General features: G+C 44.8%; 1 non-coding gene across 1 annotated transcript; it reads right to left on the minus strand.

Annotated features, from left to right (window-relative positions):
* Nucleotides 1–4371: 4371 nt before the first annotated feature.
* Nucleotides 4372–4490, minus strand: LOC138360582 (5S ribosomal RNA). Its single transcript, XR_011226494.1, has one exon. It is a non-coding gene; the product is annotated as a 5S ribosomal RNA (ribosomal RNA).
* Between the last annotated feature and the right edge of the window lie 5673 nt (nt 4491–10163).

Below are 10163 nucleotides of genomic sequence, written 5' to 3' on the forward strand. Positions count from 1 at the left end.
ATAAGCTAAATCGACCACCCTAGTATACACCAAACTCGGCCCTTCTCAGGGCCAAAATATCCTTCTAAGGAGATTTCAGACATTCCTAGCATCAGTCATATGAATTAACCTTCATCTACACATATAATAAATAAATAAATAAATAAACAAATACACTAATTTAGGTGTCATACATACACGTGATATCAATAAATCAAGTCATTTGTAGTACAACCTGTTCTCTTACAAACAAAACGCCGTCGCTTTTCGCTCTTATGCACTGTCAAGGATCACCCACCCCCCCCCCCCCCCCCCCAAAATAAAAATTGTCATACTGTACTAGAAATAAAAGCAGCTTGTATAAGTGACATACTGTCCAGTCCTGTTTTATTCTGTTTTCGGTCCTCTGGCTTAATCTGTTAAGTTAGGAGATGACATTTTAAATTAACCGTTTTCTTGACATTTTCAAACCTAAGAGGGTGGCCTGCATAGTAATCCTAATGTGGAACATAACAATGAATCTCTAATCTCTAGAAAAAAAAAAAGATACCGAGTGCTTATATGTGTTGAGAGAGAGAGAGAGAGAGAGAGAGAGAGAGAGAGAGAGAGAGAGAGAGAGAGAGAGAGAGAGAGAGAGAGAGAGAGAGAGAGAGAGAGAGAGACAGACAGACAGACAGACACAGACAGAGACAGACAAGACAGAGACAGACAGACAGACAGACAGACAGAGACTGAGAGAGAGAAACACACACAGACAGTTTCATAAATATTCTCATTTTATAGCTATTTGCTTTCAGTGACAGAGGTTTTTGTTATAATAGTATTGGTGTCTAACACTCACAATCTCTTTAGAAATTAAAGTGTGGCTCCAATGGAGCCGAGTTTGTTGGTTTGAGGCCAAGCCACCACCACAGGGCAGTAAGTAAGCCGTTTACTTGGAGGAGGTGTACTTGGTGACGGCCTTAGTGCCCTCAGAGACGGCGTGCTTGGCCAGTTCTCCGGGCAACAGGAGCCTTACAGCCGTCTGGATCTCCCGACTGGTAATGGTGGAACGCTTGTTGTAGTGGGCCAGGCGAGAAGCCTCGGCGGCGATGCGCTCGAAGATGTCGTTCACGAACGAGTTCATGATCGACATGGCTTTGGAAGAGATACCAGTGTCGGGGTGGACCTGCTTCAGCACTTTGTAGATGTAGATGCTGTAGCTCTCCTTCCTCCTGCGCTTCTTTTTCTTATCGCCCTTGGCAATGGCCTTCTGGGCCTTTCCGGCCTTCTTGGCAGCCTTTCCAGATGCCTTGGGTGGCATGATGATGCTCGTGCTGGCTGGCGTTGCGATACAATAATGAACTTTTGCGCGAGGCGAGCTTTCCTTTTATATCCCGCTCGCGACTCAGCTCAGAGCGGGTCGCGTGGCGGAGCGCGCTGATTGGTCAGTGGCGGGCTCCCTTGATCCTGAGCGGGGTATATAACACGAAGCTCGATCTGCGGGGCGGCATAAAACACCACAAACCCACAACAGCAGCAGCAATGTCAGGACGCGGCAAGGGAGGCAAAGTGAAGGGCAAGTCAAAGTCTCGCTCCAGCAGGGCCGGACTTCAGTTCCCCGTGGGCAGAATTCACCGTCTGCTGCGTAAGGGCAACTACGCCGAACGCGTCGGTGCTGGCGCTCCTGTCTACCTGGCAGCCGTCATGGAATACCTCGCTGCCGAAGTTCTGGAGCTCGCCGGTAATGCCGCACGTGACAACAAGAAGACCCGTATCATCCCACGTCACTTGCAGTTGGCCATCCGCAACGACGAAGAACTCAACAAACTTCTGTCTGGCGTAACCATTGCACAGGGAGGTGTTCTTCCAAACATTCAGGCAGTTCTTTTGCCAAAGAAACAGAGAAGAATAAGCACTTCTGCCACCCACCACGACAAATACCATAACCAGGCTCCATCCGGAGCCACACACACTTTAATAGAGAGATTCAAGTAGACAATCAACTTTCAAACATTAATAATAACATTTATATTGATTTCATTTGGAATGTGTACATAACAAACAAACAAAACAAAATTATAGGGGATATTCAGCATCACTTGGAATATTAACCAATCATATAAATCCAATATATATTTTATATTTTACTTTAAGCGAGGAATTCATATTATATTAATTTTTAATCATACAAATGAACAAAAGCAATTCTTCACTAGACGTAATGAATGAATAAATGATCAAGGTTTTAATGTGTTTCATGAATATATATATATATATATATATATATATATATATATATATATATATATATATATATATATATATATATATATATATATATATATATATATATATAATATAATATAATATATTATAATACTTGTGAACCAGAATATGTTTGAGCAGCAGCGATCGTGCCTGCCATTGGCCGAAGTGCAACAATTCAAATAATTTAAAGGGCCTGCTCGGGTATATAAGAGAGGCTGGGAGACTGGGGCCGGTGGTGGGTGATGGGTGATGAGTGATGGTGTGGTGTGGTATGGTGTTGTTAAGAGTTGATTTACGGCCAGCCAGCCAGCTGCAGCCAAGGCAGGGCAGGGCAGGGCAAGGCAAGGCAAGGCAAGGCAAGGCAAGGCAAGGCAAGGCAATAACAGGACAGGACAGGCAAGGCAAGGCAAGGCAAGGCAAGGCAAGCAGGCGCGGGCGGGCGGGCGGGCGGGCGGGCGGGCAGGCAGGCAGGCAGGCAGCCAGCCAGCCAGCCAGCCAGCCAGCCAGCCAGCCAGCCAGCCAGCCAGCCAGCCAGCCAGCCAGGCCAGGCAGGCAGGCAGGCAGGCAGGCAGGCAGGCAGGCAGCCAGCCAGCCAGCCAGCCAGCCAGCCAGCCAGCCAGCCACTCCCACTTTGTATTTATATGCATTCAATTTATATTCAAACATTATATATGTTAAGGGCCTAGTTTTAGTGTTTATTTTAAAAATGACAAACATCGAGTCGTTTTACCAGTCCTTTAGCGTTAACGGTGATGCATTTTAAAACTGAACAGAAATCACCTTTTCTGGATATATCAAATATCGAATCCGCTTAATGTGCCTACAATTCAATCATTCAAAAAATACATAATTTACATCATGCCTTTTCATAGAACAGACAATAAGATTTGAGACAATAAGAACTTTACTTTTATAACTAAAGTTGCACAATTATACCAACTCTATGGTGGCTGGGTGGTAAGGTGTGTGGCTGGTATTTTGGAAGTCGCGAGTTCAAACGACCCAATGGGAATAATACTTTTTTTTTTTTGCCATACAATCTTCCTAATACTATTATGTAGGTTGTGTGTGTGTTTTTTTATTCATTCTTTGGTTTTATAGATGACATACATATTGACTCCTTTTACCGGTCCTTAATTAGGCTCTGGGGAAGCAATGGTGGTGGTGGTGGTGGTGGTGCATTTAAAACTAAACCAAAAATCACCAGTTCTGGACGCGTCAAATATCATATCCGCTTAATGTGTCTACAACCTAATTACTTAAAACTACACTATTTAATTCATTCATATCATGTGCATATTGGTCATTATGCTCATACAACCGACATCAAAATTTATTTTCATTATTAGAATCATACATTTCATCAAGTAATACAGATACAAAGAGATTTTCTTTCTGAGAAGACCGTTAGTATTGGCTTGCAGGCAGGCAGGCAGGCAGGCATTTGAGGGTTATTATTTCGCCTGTTGATTGGGGGGAGGGTTGATGTGTTAGGGGGTTTTCGGTTAGATGTGGTGGTGGTGATTGGTGGTGATTGGTGGTGATTGGTGGTGATTGGTGGTGATTGGTGGTGGTGGTGGTGGTGGTAGTAGGTGGGAGTTGGGGGGGGGGGGGGGGGGGAGGGAAGGGGAGGGGAATGATGGTCTGTGGATTCGTTCTCCGTACCCTTTACATATAAGCAAAAATATGCCTTCTTGTGGGTATAGAAACATTAACACAAATTATATCAGTAACTGATATTGTAGCCTTTTAAACAGAAAAGATTTGTACATACAAATACTTTTTAATTATCATTTATTTGTGGAAATGGCATTTACGTCATTAAATTGATACCTCAGCATCAAGCTTGTGTCCTGCAGCAGTGGTCCAGTGGTAAAGTGTATATAAGTGATGCGTATTCTTGGAGTTGCGAGTTCAAACCCGGATTAAGCTATATATATATACAACATGTTTTGTTTTGGTTGTTTGTTTTTGTATAAAGCCTCACACAATATCTATATTAAGCGAGTTTGTTTTAAACATGACATACATATTAATTCATTTTACCAGGCCTTATTCCACACAACTCCGTGAATTTCCCGTGGAGCCAGCCATTCAAACAAAAACAAACGAAACAAAACAAAACAAAACAAAAAACATTATTGCCAACAGCATTTGGTGTTCCCAGGCGGTCACCCATCCAAGTACTAACCAAACCCAACGTTGCTTAACTTCGCTGATCGGACGAGAAGCGGTGTTCTCAACGTGGTATGGCCGTTGGCATGAGACTGCCTACACATTGTGGCTAATAACCAACTCTTTTAAGTCATCGCGGCAGGATACGGACCTGCTTGTGGTGTCTTAATGGTAATTGTATCCTAACATATTTTTGTCTCCTTGGCATGGATATTTAACATCGTTTATTCAGTCTTGGGTTTATGTTCTTTCGCCATTTACAGACATTTTACATCTACCTACTTCCTCAGCCTGCCCTGCCAATTTCTAATGAATTTGTGGATTTTCTTTTGTAATACAAACATGTGTGTGCTCATCTGCTCTTCAGTTTTTATGATATTTGTCTCATCTGTCCTGCTTTATGATACTTTTACAAAGAACATGAACAAATGCTTCTATTTTAGAGAAGATATGGGATCCAGGTTTCGGAGCCGTAAAACCAACCGTCGTGATTGGTGGACGAGTTGCCAGGTTGCAGCTTCTGTACCGTGCCGGCACATAAATAGGTTCGGCTCAAGCGGCGGCAGCATCATTCCCCCGTGACTGTCTGAGCGTCTCTCATCACCTTGGTTATCTCATCATCATCATGGTAGAAGCAAAGCCTACCAAGAAGGCTGCGGCTGCTGCTGCTGTGGTGGCCACCACCAGGAAACCTCGCGTCCAGGTTGCTCACCCGAAAACTAGTCAAATGGTTCTAGCCGCGGTCGCAGCACTCAAAGACCGTAAGGGCTCGTCTCTACAAGCAATCAAGAAGTACGTTGTTGCCAACAACAAAGTCGAGGCTGCCAAGATCGCCATTTACATCCGAAGATTTCTCAAGAAAGCAGTGGCTGACGGCATTCTTGTTCAGACCAAGGGAAGTGGAGCTAGTGGATCATTCAAGCTGGCCGTAGCAGAGAAGAGGGCCGTTCTAACTCCCAAGAAAGCCACCACAACCAAGAAACCATCTACAGCAGCAAAGAAGGCCGTGGTAACTCCCAAGAAAGCCGCCACAAGCAACAAACCACCTACAGCCTTGAAAAAGAAGCAGCAGCAGCAGCAGCTTGTTGTTGGGAACAAAAAGCCCAAAATAAAGAGAGCTTCAAAATCTCCCAAACCACCCAAGGCAAAGAAAGCTGTCAAGAAAACAACAAAGGCAAAATAAACGACGACATGCAAGCAGCATGAATACACATGACAATAAACATCCAGGCCTCCCCCCTCAGTGGAGGGGCCTCATATGATTCCAAAAAGAGTTTAGTTTTGTAGACAAATAAATCATTACTTTTGGGGTAGATTTACTCTGTATATATATATATATATATATATATATATATATATATATATATATATATATATATATATATATATATATTTATATATACACATGGGTGAGGTGATATGGTACCAAAGTTTTGGGTAAGGTGATTGACATTTACACAAGATAAAACACGAACCAATGGGAATAAAAACATAAGAATGGAAGTAACTGCAGAAGGCCTATTGGCCCATAACACAAGCACTTCCTCTTGATGCTTCTATATTGGTTCGGAGTCTTGAAGCTATAATATATATATATATATATATATATATTAATATATATTATATATATATATATATATATATATATATATATATATATATATAATATATATGCACACAAAACTAAATAGTCTTGTTAGACAAATTGCCCCTATTAGAGGCAAGTTGACTAACAAGCCGAATGACTGCAATTGTTTTGAATTTGAGTTAAATCTAACATAGAAATGTAATCAAACCTAACCTAACCTATGCTAACCCAAGCTAAGCTAACCTAACCTAACCTAAGCTAACCCAAGCTAAGCTAACCTAACCTAACCTAACCTAACCTAACCTAACCTAAGCTAAGCTAACCTAACCTAACCTAACCCAGCAATTCATGATCTTAATATAATACTGTTAATTGGATAAACCAATTTGGAAAGAAATGTTCGAAAATAACAAAATTAACTGTGCTTGTTAGGAAAATTGGGCCTTGCATACTTGTCCCAATAGTGTGGTTCTCGCTTTTAGGTACGACATAAACGTATACCTAAGTTGAGAGAGAAAAAGATTCGCACTCAAACATGCATATCGATTGCCAGTCCTGAATTCTGGGTAGATATTCGTGTCCTCCCTTTTCATTTACCATCATTTGGATACTATCAAAACAGCTCTGAGAAGGATAAAATGAATAAAACGGGTAGCTCACTCATGTAAAAAGGAAGAGTTGGGAAAGATCTCTCTCTCTCTCTCTCTCTCTCTCTCTCTCTCTCTCCCCCTCACCCCCCCCCCCCCCACCAATGATCCTGCTCTGCTAGTATATAACGTAACAAACCTTCCCCCCCCCCCCCTCCCTCCCCAATCAGAGTCCCTTTAAGCATGCGAGGATAAAAAATAGATTTCATAAGACCCAATGTGCTAGCTGATATCAAAACAATTTATGTTATCGTCTATTAAGCCCTTCAGTAAAAAAAGTATAGGGACCTAATTAGGTCCCGTTTTGAGGTGGTGGTGGGTGGAATCGATGGATTAGCCAAGCTCTTATCCGCCGAATCCGTAGAGGGTACGACCCTGGCGCTTCAGAGCGTACACCACGTCCATAGCAGTGACGGTCTTCCTCTTGGCGTGTTCCGTGTAGGTTACAGCATCACGGATGACGTTCTCGAGGAACACCTTCAGGACGCCACGGGTCTCTTCGTAGATGAGACCCGAAATACGCTTCACGCCGCCACGACGAGCTAAGCGACGAATAGCGGGCTTGGTGATGCCCTGGATGTTGTCACGTAGCACCTTACGATGACGCTTGGCGCCACCCTTTCCGAGTCCCTTGCCTCCCTTGCCGCGTCCAGTCATGGTGTTGAAGTTGTGTGAATCGAATTGACGAATGCCCGCACGATTTCCCGACTATATCCCATCAAGCGGACGTACTAGTAGCATTGCAACTCCTGCCTGCCCTTACTTTACGCTTGTGGTCGAGTAGACACGGCTTTCTCACAACGCTTTCAAAACTGCAGTTGCCTACTCGTCTGTTTCACGTCCCTGTGAAATGACTTTTGCACAAATCCAAAAAATAGAGCAAAATCAGCGATAATAGTGATTGAGGTGAGCCGCCTGTTGGCTGCAGCCAGAGGAAGGAGGGGAGGGGCAACGGGGTGACGTAGGCGAGTCGAGCAGCCAATGGCGCTCGAGCAAGCGCCTCGAGACGGCGTATATAAGCAAAAATTTTTCGGCGCCGGCCATCACAAACCACAGTTGTTCACCATGGCTCGCACCAAGCAGACTGCTCGCAAGTCCACGGGAGGCAAGGCTCCTCGTAAGCAGCTGGCCACCAAGGCAGCACGCAAGTCTGCTCCTGCCACAGGGGGTGTGAAGAAGCCTCACCGTTACAGGCCCGGAACGGTCGCCCTGCGTGAGATCCGTCGTTACCAGAAGAGCACCGAGTTGCTCATCAGGAAACTTCCCTTCCAGCGTCTGGTGCGCGAGATTGCCCAGGACTTCAAGACCGATCTTCGCTTCCAGTCGTCTGCCGTCATGGCTTTACAGGAGGCATCCGAGGCTTACCTGGTCGGTCTCTTCGAGGACACTAACCTCTGTGCCATCCACGCCAAGCGTGTCACCATCATGCCAAAGGACATTCAGCTTGCTCGCCGTATCCGTGGAGAGCGTGCATAAGCTAAATCGACCACCCTAGTATACACCAAACTCGGCCCTTCTCAGGGCCAAAATATCCTTCTAAGGAGATTTCAGACATTCCTAGCATCAGTCATATGAATTAACCTTCATCTACACATATAATAAATAAATAAATAAATAAACAAATACACTAATTTAGGTGTCATACATACACGTGATATCAATAAATCAAGTCATTTGTAGTACAACCTGTTCTCTTACAAACAAAACGCCGTCGCTTTTCGCTCTTATGCACTGTCAAGGATCACCCACCCCCCCCCCCCCCCCCCAAAATAAAAATTGTCATACTGTACTAGAAATAAAAGCAGCTTGTATAAGTGACATACTGTCCAGTCCTGTTTTATTCTGTTTTCGGTCCTCTGGCTTAATCTGTTAAGTTAGGAGATGACATTTTAAATTAACCGTTTTCTTGACATTTTCAAACCTAAGAGGGTGGCCTGCATAGTAATCCTAATGTGGAACATAACAATGAATCTCTAATCTCTAGAAAAAAAAAAGATACCGAGTGCTTATATGTGTTGAGAGAGAGAGAGAGAGAGAGAGAGAGAGAGAGAGAGAGAAGAGAGAGAGAGAGAGAGAGAGAGAGAGAGAGAGAGAGAGAGAGAGAGAGAGAGACACAGACAGACAGACAGACAGACAAGACAGAGACAGACAAGACAGAGACAGACAGACAGACAGACAGACAGAGACTGAGAGAGAGAAACACACACAGACAGTTTCATAAATATTCTCATTTTATAGCTATTTGCTTTCAGTGACAGAGGTTTTTGTTATAATAGTATTGGTGTCTAACACTCACAATCTCTTTAGAAATTAAAGTGTGGCTCCAATGGAGCCGAGTTTGTTGGTTTGAGGCCAAGCCACCACCACAGGGCAGTAAGTAAGCCGTTTACTTGGAGGAGGTGTACTTGGTGACGGCCTTAGTGCCCTCAGAGACGGCGTGCTTGGCCAGTTCTCCGGGCAACAGGAGCCTTACAGCCGTCTGGATCTCCCGACTGGTAATGGTGGAACGCTTGTTGTAGTGGGCCAGGCGAGAAGCCTCGGCGGCGATGCGCTCGAAGATGTCGTTCACGAACGAGTTCATGATCGACATGGCTTTGGAAGAGATACCAGTGTCGGGGTGGACCTGCTTCAGCACTTTGTAGATGTAGATGCTGTAGCTCTCCTTCCTCCTGCGCTTCTTTTTCTTATCGCCCTTGGCAATGGCCTTCTGGGCCTTTCCGGCCTTCTTGGCAGCCTTTCCAGATGCCTTGGGTGGCATGATGATGCTCGTGCTGGCTGGCGTTGCGATACAATAATGAACTTTTGCGCGAGGCGAGCTTTCCTTTTATATCCCGCTCGCGACTCAGCTCAGAGCGGGTCGCGTGGCGGAGCGCGCTGATTGGTCAGTGGCGGGCTCCCTTGATCCTGAGCGGGGTATATAACACGAAGCTCGATCTGCGGGGCGGCATAAAACACCACAAACCCACAACAGCAGCAGCAATGTCAGGACGCGGCAAGGGAGGCAAAGTGAAGGGCAAGTCAAAGTCTCGCTCCAGCAGGGCCGGACTTCAGTTCCCCGTGGGCAGAATTCACCGTCTGCTGCGTAAGGGCAACTACGCCGAACGCGTCGGTGCTGGCGCTCCTGTCTACCTGGCAGCCGTCATGGAATACCTCGCTGCCGAAGTTCTGGAGCTCGCCGGTAATGCCGCACGTGACAACAAGAAGACCCGTATCATCCCACGTCACTTGCAGTTGGCCATCCGCAACGACGAAGAACTCAACAAACTTCTGTCTGGCGTAACCATTGCACAGGGAGGTGTTCTTCCAAACATTCAGGCAGTTCTTTTGCCAAAGAAGACAGAGAAGAAGTAAGCACTTCTGCCACCCACCACGACAAATACCATAACCAGGCTCCATCCGGAGCCACACACACTTTAATAGAGAGATTCAAGTAGACAATCAACTTTCAAACATTAATAATAACATTTATATTGATTTCATTTGGAATGTGTACATAACAAACAAACAAAACAAAATTATAGGGG

This window comes from Procambarus clarkii, unplaced genomic scaffold (genome assembly GCF_040958095.1).
Source record: "Procambarus clarkii isolate CNS0578487 unplaced genomic scaffold, FALCON_Pclarkii_2.0 HiC_scaffold_115, whole genome shotgun sequence".
Classification (NCBI taxonomy): Eukaryota; Metazoa; Arthropoda; class Malacostraca; order Decapoda; family Cambaridae; genus Procambarus; species Procambarus clarkii.